Source organism: Rhagoletis pomonella, unplaced genomic scaffold (assembly GCF_013731165.1).
Source record: "Rhagoletis pomonella isolate Grant_MI unplaced genomic scaffold, Rhpom_1.0 Rhpom_scaffold_00001, whole genome shotgun sequence".
Lineage (NCBI taxonomy): Eukaryota > Metazoa > Arthropoda > Insecta > Diptera > Tephritidae > Rhagoletis > Rhagoletis pomonella.
This window is the reverse complement of record NW_023458555.1, coordinates 91,313,638-91,324,091: the sequence shown is the minus strand read 5'-3', so window position 1 is coordinate 91,324,091 and position 10,454 is coordinate 91,313,638.

Below are 10,454 nucleotides of genomic sequence, written 5' to 3'. Positions count from 1 at the left end.
GATTGTATTTTTATGAGAAGCTGTTTTTCAAGGCAGAAATACACTCGGAGGTTTGCCATTGCCTGCCGAGGGACGACCGCTGTTAAGAAAAAACCTTTCATCTATATTTTTGCGATGTTGCTTTGGCTAGGGTTTGAACCCAGGTGCTGCGGAGTGGAAGCGCGCACTGCTTACCACTACACCACAGCGGCCGACTTTTTTATATATCTACTTTTAATATATTTTCCAACTTTTAGTAATTAAAATGCATTAGAATCAGTGCTGTAGTATTATTTGCTACTTTCTGTTATAGCTTTTATTACTTTTAAAATCTACTTACGCTAATTCACATCGAGGTATGATTTAATGTAAATAAGGCAATTTCGAAAAAATTTTCAGTTATGACTTTCAATGTTTGACCATCGATATATGTATGTCTGTAAATCTTTATCTACTTATTACTTTGAAAATGTATTTCAATTACTGGAATTGTTTTATTTTGTAGTTTTGCAACTAATATTTTATTGTTTTGCAACCCATGGAAGTGGTTACCTTTTAACATTTGCTGCTCTGTTAACATTAAAATTCCTTGCAACCAATATCTGCTATCAGAACTGTTAAAAGGTAACCACGCTCGCAGGTTGCAACACCAGAAAATCGCAGTGGAATGCATTTTTAAAACTACATTTGCGCATTAGTCTGCGTTCAAACACGGAAACTCGAGTTTCTTATTATCGGCGATTTCTCTTTTGGTGTTGCCCTTTGCATTCACACACAGAAACTCGTTTGTACGCAATTGTTGTTGTCAGCTGTGAGTCGCCAACTTGAATTACACAGACGAACGAGAGCACAAAGCGGGTTTCCCGAGTACGGGCGACTCGGTACCCGTCCCCTTTCCTCGTCGCTCTCTCCCCTACAAGCTTCGAGTTTCCGCACCAAAAGTTTTCGTGTCTGAACGTCGACTTACAATTTGTGGTATCTATTTGCATAGTGCAAAGCTTTACTGAACTGGCTGCTTGTTTAGAGTCAGACACTGTGGTCCTGGTGGTATGCTGACTTCGTTGGGTGATCATAAATAAATCCAGGTTTGTATTTTGTAAGTTCATTGTGAATACAGAAAGGTGAATTAATTTTTTATATTTTTATCTTCTTCTTCTTCTTATTTGGCGCTGTAACCGCCTAAGCGATTTTGGCCGAGTCCAAAACAGCACGCCAGTCATTTCTCTTCTGTGCTAACTGACGCCAATTGAAAATGCCAAGTGAAGCCAAGTCCTTCTCTACCTGGTCTTTCCACCACAGTGGGGGCTTCCCTCTTCCTCTGCTACCACCAGTGGGTTCCGAGTTGAATACTTTCAGAGCTGGAGCGTCGGTGTCCATTAGAACGACATGGCCAAGCCAGCGGATCCGCTGCATTATGTCCATCTCGTTGTAAAGCTCATATAGCTCATCGTTCCATTGTCTACGGTACTCGCCGTCGCCAACGCGTAAAGGCCCGTAAATCTTCCGCAAAATCTTTCTCGCGAACACTCCAAGAGCCGCCTAATCGGATGTTGTGATTGTCCATGCTTCTGCGCCATATACCAGCACGGACATGATGAATGACTTATAGAGCTTGGTTTTCGTACGTCGAGAGAGGACTGTACTCCTGAATTGCCTACTCAGTCCAAAGTAGCACTTGTTGGCAAGAGTGATTCTGCGTTGGATTTCCATGCCGACATTAGTATCGGTGTTAATGCTGGTTCCAAAGTAAACGAAACTATCTACTTTCTTGAAATTGTAACTGTCAACAGTGACGTGGGTGCCCATGCGCGAATGTGCTGACTGTTTTTTGGATGACAGGAGATACTTCGTCTTGTCCAGCATAAGTGAAACGCTCTAGCATCTTTTGTAACTTTAGTAGAGCTTCTCAAATATTGTGAAAGACGCAACTTTTGAACTTTTTAACCTTGTTTTTTTTTTCAAAATGTCGAGCTGATAGAAGCCTTATACTTACGGATTCGTAATCATTAGACTGCGGACATTTATGCAGAAAACGAACCCTAAAAAGATGTACCCCGTATCTCTAAATAAAATGTATCCAAATTTACTTATTTTGCTTATAGTTAAGTGATACATATTTCTAGGTTTCGTTATCTGCATAAAAATCAGCAGTCTAGTAATCACCACAAAAAAGTCTATCAAAAATAGCTGTAAGATTTGTCGTATGAAAATTGTATTCCATTCTTCTTGGCATGTGTTATAATTAAGTACAACGAGGCGTATGATGAACATTAAAGCTCTCTATACAGTTTAATGCGATCGTGGACAAGAGCTTTTTGAAATAGTTAATATATTGTCGAAGAGGAAACTTCCACTTCCGGGATGTTCGCATATTGCTACTTACACCCGGGGCCCTGGTGCTCCGCCGGCGCTGCTGCCGGCCAACGCTCGCTTTCGTGGAGCCCTAGCGCTCCCCCGTTGCTGCCGTAATGGGTAGTGCTGCTGTTCTAATTCGGACAAGAGCTTTTTGAAATAGTTAATATATTGTCGAAGTGGAAGCTTCCACTACCGGGATGTTCGCATATTGCTACTTACACCCGGGGCCCTGGTGCTCCGCCAGCGCTGATGCCGGCCAACGCCTGCTTGGTGCTGCTGGTTGGCACTTGGCTTGCAGCAAATGAGCCCAAAATTTTGTTTTAATTAAAAAGATGACTTTACGCTTTAAAGTGCGCGAACTGAATGACGCCAATTTATTTTTTCTTCTTAACCTTAGCTGCTATCTTACATATGACAGAGTCGCATTTTAATATCGTAAATTTTGTAATAGCTTAACTAAGGCGTATCCATATTAAGTGATTTGTAGTAATATTTAGGGTTGCCAAATTGTATGCTTGATAGCATTACATCACCTTCCTTTGGAAAAAGAAATTTGGCAAATTGATCAAGTTGTTTGTTTATACTTAGAACTAGTTTGGTTTGAAGGAACGAATTTGGATTTGCTTGAGGAATATTCCGTCCTCTTTCATTCGTTCCTTGCATAGCAATTTAGGAATTTAGGAAAAATGGACAGTGTGTTTTCTTTTTGTTTTAATATTTGTACTGTTTTCTGAATTTTAGTTTTAACAATGTATGCTTTTTGGTTTAACAAATTCTTTTCATATTTTTGTGAAAATCTCTTATATGATAATTTTGTGGAAAAATATATTGTAAATACTTATAAAAGTTGGTTTTGTTTCTTTTTTTCTTGAGCTAGTTTTCATATTGCTTTGCACATTTTTATTTTTGTATATAAGGAAATAAAGTGAAATCAAAAGTAATTATACATACATACGTACATATATAAGAATATTTGTTTTATTTTATTTTATGAATTCAATTTTTGTGTACTGTTTTTTCTTTGTTTTTCGCTTCATCAAAAATTGTGACGTTTACACCGTCAATTTTTGTTATAACGTATGGCCCTTGGTATATGTTTTCATGCTTATTGCGTGGTTCTTTTTGAACAAGAACGCTGTCGTTAATGCTAATAGATAACGGACTTATCATATATTAGATAACGGTTTTATCATATATTAGTTTATTTCGAATTTTGTGTTTGTTAATTAGTTCTTTAACAGTTTTGTGCGATCTTTGCATTCTATATTTCACTTCTATATTATAAATGGGGTCAATTTGTTCTTTTTTTAAATCGTGAGCCACTGTGGCCTTTTCCCAAATATTAATTCAAACGGGGAAAATTTATTATCAAAAACTGTGTTAGTTGTTGTGCTGTGTAAAAATGTAAAATATTTTAGATAAACGTCCCAATCGGAAATTTTTTTATTTAAATATGCTCGTATATATTCATTAAAGACTCTGTGATTACGCTCGATAGTACCCACAGCTTCATAATGGGGTGCGGTTGAAAAATCGTATTCAACCTTTAACAGTTTGGTTAATTCGGAAAAAGTTTAATTTTTTGAATTCAGTGCCTAGATCAAATTTAATGGAATTCATTACAGCGTAAGTTAAGACAAAGCTTTCAAAAATGACAGAGGCAATCGTTTTAGCGCTTTTATCGGGCACAGCTACTGTTACTAAATACTTTGTTAAATCGCATATACTGGTAACTGCGAACCTATTACCACTACTCCACTCAGATAGCGGTCCTAATATATCGATGAAAATAATATCAAATGGTTTGCAAGGTGTTGGCATTAAAACAAAATTTTCCTTGTTTTTAGGTTTAAGTTTCTTTAATAAACATTTTGACCAATTTTTAACAAACTTGGATACATCACGGATCACATTTTTCCAATGGTATTTTGTACGTAATTTTGCATAAAGTATTTTGATTCCGCAATATCTGCCTGTTATTGGGTCATTATCATAAATGGTCATTAATTTTAACTTTTTATCGCCGTCAGTTTTTTTTCTACCGGTAAAGATTTTAAAATATTGTTTCCGCTGATTTTTAAATTTGAAATTGGGAAATGATTGAAAAATATATCATCTTTTGGCCATTCTACTTTCCAAATATTGCGATTGCCAGCTTCAACATCGAGCCTCAAAAGTAACTCGTCTAAACAAGTTGTTTCGTTAACATTCGCAAAATTAAGTAATTCTTGGTTCTTGTGTTTTAAATATGCACATATTTGAATGTTTGGAAGTTTGTTATTTTTATCGTAGCGATAGTAGTATGCATTACTATTCGCGGAATATTTTTAGAAAATTTATCGTAAACTTGTATTGTAGGGCTATCCGTGAAATTCTTTTCGTTCTGTAATTCTATTGTTTTTGCCATTGACCGCGTTTTCATGGGTAAAACATGTTTTGTAGAGTCTTCTAGGTCGTTAATGGTAATGTGTGAAAGTGCGTCTGCTCCAACGTTTGATTTGCCTTTTATGTACTCAATTGTAAAGTCGTATTCTGATAGTTCTAGGCGTATTCTAGCAAGTTTTGAAGACGGGAAGTTATTGTTAAAAGATAAATTAAGGTTCGATGGTCAGACTTCACCTTAAAGTGAGTGCCGTAAACATAAGGTCGAAACTGCTTATTAGCAAAATATATAGCTAAAAGTTCTAGTTCTATAATCGGTTTCTTTTGTTCTGCTTTGCTAAAAGATTTAGAAGCGAAGCATATTGGTAAGTCGTTGCCATATGATTTTGGCTTAATATAGCACCGCACGCGTTTTTAGAAGCATCTACAGTTATTAAAAATTCTTTAGTAAAATCAGGATATTGCAAAAGTTTAGGAGACATTAAGGCAGATTTTAAGTGTTCAAATACAGTTTCACAAGCGGTTGTCCGATAAGAATGCGACACTTTTCCGACTCAGTCTGTTTAAAGGTGCTGCCAGCGACGCAAAGTTAGGTATGAACCGTCTATAGTAGTTTGCAAACGCAACGAAACGAGGAACAGCGTCTTTATCTGACGGTTTTGTATAATTTTTGATTGCGTTTACTTTCAATCGTCGGGCAGCAGTCCCTTTTCTGAGCATTTATGCCCTAAAAATGTTACTTCAGAACGAAGAAAATTGCATTTTGTTGGGTTTAGCTTGGGATTAAACTTTTTGCAAGTTTCGAACACTTTAGCCAGATTTTTTACAACTTATAACTATGACGTCCTCAACGTACAAAAAAGTTTGGTTTGGAGAAATGCCTCAAAAAGCTGTCGACATCATTCGAGAAAAAGAATTTGGTGCTGCATTTAAACCAAATGGTAAAACTTTCCAGCGAAAAGCTCCCTTGTCAGTGCTGAAAGATGTTATGTGTGGGATTTGGTGAAAACCAGAAAACAGATCTAAAGTCGAAAAGTATTTTGCTCGACCAAGGTTGTCTAATATGTCGTACACACGTGCTAGTGGGAAGCTTTTTGTTAATTGCCCTAAATTCAACGCACATGCGGTACGATTTTTGGCTCTGATGGATCTTTTTTTTGGTACTAAAATTTATGGACTGTTATAATTTGAGGAGCTTGGTTCTATTAAGTAATTTCGCAGTAAAGTATCGACTTGTCTATTTATTTCTTCGCATTGTGAGTACGGCCAAAGAACGTAAATCTATAAGAAGAGAAAACACGTTATAATTGTAGCGAGTGTGAACATCAGGAGCGTGCCTTCTCTTTAGCCCAAATACTTTTTTAGACTGGATGAAAAGAGAAGGCACGCTCTTGATGTTCTTACTCGCTATAACTATAACGTGTTGTCTCTTTTTCAGTGTCGCCGCCGCTTAAAAAACTTTTTAACCAAGATTAGACGAAAAAATTACCAAATATAAGGAAAAATAACCCATTTTTTATTAGAGAAGAAAACCAATTTTTATTTGCATTTTTGAAAAGTAAATCCTTTTAAGGCTGAAAATAAATCAAATACATTCATATATATATATATATAAATACATATTTTAGAAAATCAGTTTTCCCGTATTAGGTGCATATATACGTATGTTAATATCTTCGTAAAAATTACCAGACTCTAAATGACGGTTTTAAATAAGTAGGTACATAGGTACACAGTTTCCAACTTCTTTGTAAGAATCAATGAAATATCTAATCAGCGTGAACAACCATATTGTATATATTCTATGATTAAGATTAAACAATTAAAAATTGGACTGTATTGAACTATATCCCTCAGCGCGAAATACCAATGTATACGCCAAACGCGGTACGTATAATTTGGTAAATAAATTTTACAAAAGCGCAAAAACCCGATTATTTTCAAAATTGTTAAATGGTATTTCCCTTGAACCTACTTGCTATAAGATTATTATTATTAATCTTAACTTAAATTAATAAAGTAAGCAGTAATGGAAAAATAATAACCAGTATTCATTTAAAATAGTCCTTAGCCGACCATGTATATTATGTATCCTGTATATTATAAAACAAATACATACATATGTAAGTAATATTAATACATTCATTCCAAATATTATCACTTGGCTTCACTGCTGGGGCTGCCACAGCTGCTGCTACTTTCCTCAACCTCGACAGGTGTAGCTGGCCTATGTCTTATAACAAACCTATTTTAAAAGTTTTTTTGAAATACCAATTATGCAAAATAAAACCAAAATTGTGTATTTTTTGCTCACTTATCCATAGCAATGAGCCCGTATAAATTAACTTGAAACATCAATTTTGCGCAGAATTCTAATAATTTTTCGCGCCTTTTGAATGACTTTCGTATTATTCCAATGTCATTTCAGGTACATACTAGCTCTGATCCAGTACTCCATGAACTTACAGGATTTTACACGAACTTGCAGGAAGTTGCAGGAAAAGTGTTCCCGTACTCCAAAATCCTCCAAAATCCTGTAAATGAGAGCGACTTTTGGAAAGTTGTGTAGTGAATGTAGTTGGAAGATTTTACCCGAACTTTTTCTTCTGGTAAAATCATGAAAAGTGTCAAGCAATCACTGGTTGACTTTTTTACAGGAAAAATGGTTTTTTTGTTCCCGTACTTTTGGTTGTTACTCATTTTTTACTCTCACTTCCGAGAGTAATTTTGCTGTTTGACAGTTTTACAGGATTTTTCAGCAAAAGTATTGGATCAGAGCTACTATGTAGGTGTGTGCAAAGAACATAGCGATGGTGTAACTGCTGGGCCGTTTCAAAAACTTGGCGATTAATTCACCACGATTTATTAAAGACACGAGCCGATAGTTGCACCCTCGAACTTTTACACGTGATTATTATCGGAATAAGTCGAATCTTGAGTTGCCATTTTAGTAGTAATAACTTTTTTTAAATAACCATATCGAGCAGAATAAATGTATTTGTTTAAACTATTTCTCAAAGATTTAACTATTGTACGTATACAAAAATTAAAAACTATAGTAAATGTTAAAAAATAACCAAAATGGGAATGATCTTAACAACTTCACAGGCGAGAAAAAAATAACCAAAATTGGTTAAAAGTAAGCACAACGGCAACACTGCTCTTCTTATATATTTACGTTCTTTGGTACGGCAAACGATAGTTTTATCTATACTAATTATATAAAGAAAGTCCCTTTTTTTTGTAACAAGTAATCTCGCGAACGGCTGGTCCGATTTTCATGAAATTTTTTACACAAATAGCTTTCGGTAACCACCATGTTTTAGACAAAAAAAATTTAACTTTTTTTCGGGTAGGTGGACCAGGGACCGGTCTATTCGAAAAAATCTTATTATAGTCCGATTTGCATAAAATTTAGTACGTAAGTAGCTGTGGTGTAGTGGTAAGCAGTGCGCGCTTTCGCTCATCAACACCTGGGTTGAAGCCCTGGTCAAAGCAACATCGCAAAAAATATAGAAAAAGGTTTTTTCTTAACAGCGGTCGTCCCTCGGCAGGCAATGGCAAACCTCTGAGTGTATTTCTGCCATGAAAAACAGCTTCTCATAAAAATACTATCGCCGTTCGGAGTCGGCGTAAAACTGTAGGTCCCTCCGCTTTGTGTGACAACATCAAGGCGCACGCCACAAATCGGAGGAGAAGCTCGGCCAAACACTAACATATGTGTAAGCGCCAATCTATTATTATTATTATTAAGTAGCTTTTTAGCATATATTAGCATATATGACCCATTTTTTCCGGGAAGTGGTCCAGGGACCGATCTATTCGAAAAAATCGAATTTACAGTCCGATTTTTAGCATATATGATGCATTTTGTCCGAGAAGTGGACCAGGGACCGATCTTTTCGAAGAAATCGTATTTATGGTCCGATTTACTTAAAATTCGGTACGTAGGTAGCTTTTTGCTTGGATAAGCTTATAGATTCCTGTTTTCCAATTTTCATGCAATTTCGAATAGAAATAGCTTTAAGTAATGACCATATCAAGGGGCGAATTCGTCACTAGGCAAGATTTTTTTGCCCCAATGAGAAACAACGGATACTGTCAAAATATAATTATAATATATAATATATCTCAACTAATATATATTTAGAACCGTTTGATAGTTTTCGCAAGGCTCGAGAGCGGCTGAACCGATTTTTTTGAAACTGCCACCTGCCGCACGTGTCCCAAGGATGGTTTTATGCTGAAAAAAATCTATATGTAAAGGGGGCGTGGCACTTCCCATACAACCCGAATTTCTCATGCTACATATCTCTGAAAGTGTGCATGGTAGAGTTTTGGAAATTGGTATGGAGATATACGAAATCAATCGCATACCCTTGGAGAAAAATTTTAGCTAATGTAAAAAGGGGTGTGACATCTCTCATACAAACCGAATTTTTCATACTGCTTATCTCTGGAAATTTTTTGGCAGAGTTCTAGAGTTTTTTATGGAGATGTACGAAATAAATCGCATACTCTTGCAGAAAAATTGGAACTATTGGAAAAGGGGGCGTGGCATCTTCCATACAAACCGAATTTTTCATACTGCCTATTGTGGAAGTGTTCATGGTAGAGTTCTGGAACTTGGTATGGATATATACGAAATCAATCGCATACTCATGAAGAAAGAGGGCATCTCTTGGAAAGGGGGGCGTGGCACCTCCCATATAAATCGAATTTTTATACTGCATATCTGTGAAAGTATTCATGGTACAGTACTGGAACTTCGTATGGAGATATGTATATAGTTGAAATCAAGCCCATACTCATGGAGAAAATTTGGGCTATTTGAAAAGGGGTGTGAGGCCTACAAACGTACCGACCTTTTGCTATCTTTGAATGAATTTTTTTATTCTTCTGTAGGTGTGTTTGTGAGTGATCTCCTCCTAAATGGTTGTACGGATTTTAACGAAACTTTTTGTGTATTTGAGTGGGCACAGTTGGCGCTGCAGTTGAGTTATTACTAAAAATCTTATTTATGATCCGATTTGGCTAATGTTTTAAATATGTATGCAATACTATTGCAAAAACGTGCTGCCAAGTGGTGCTGAAGTCGAGCTATTACTAAAAATAGCCAAGTGAGAAAAGGGGCCGTGAAGGTCAGATTAAATCGACCTGTTGCACCATTGAGTATATCTAACGCTCCTGCGTTGCAATTGGCCCAATGGATGTGATTTTCCAATATTATTATGCGTTCAAACTTTTAAGGTATTTCGTCTGAAATAAGTATATGTATATTGTATTTCTGTAGAACAATGATTCGCTCCCATTTTGAAATTGCTACCTACTATACTGTAAAGCTTCTAGGACATTCACTATAGAACCGGGTCATTGTTGCCGCCAGGGAGTGAAGAGGAAAAAATTTATTTCGCTTTACGAATAACCGTGCTATGTAATGCCGCACAACTGGAGAATTTCAAGAACGGATATAACACTTTCCTTAGGTTATTTAAAGCGGCAAATGACCACCAAACCTTAATCTTAGCAGACAAATGTGCCAATGAAAATCGTAAACGTGAATTGTTAGTGAAAATGTTGGACCAAAAAGTTTCAATAAAATACATAAAAATTTTGGGCGGGACGAAGTTCGCCGGGTCTGCTAGTTTTATATAAATGGGAATCTTGTCATTCAGTCGAATTTTCTGTTCATAAAAGTTATTGGGAATTTACATGAGGCGAATTTTCTGGCGATTTTT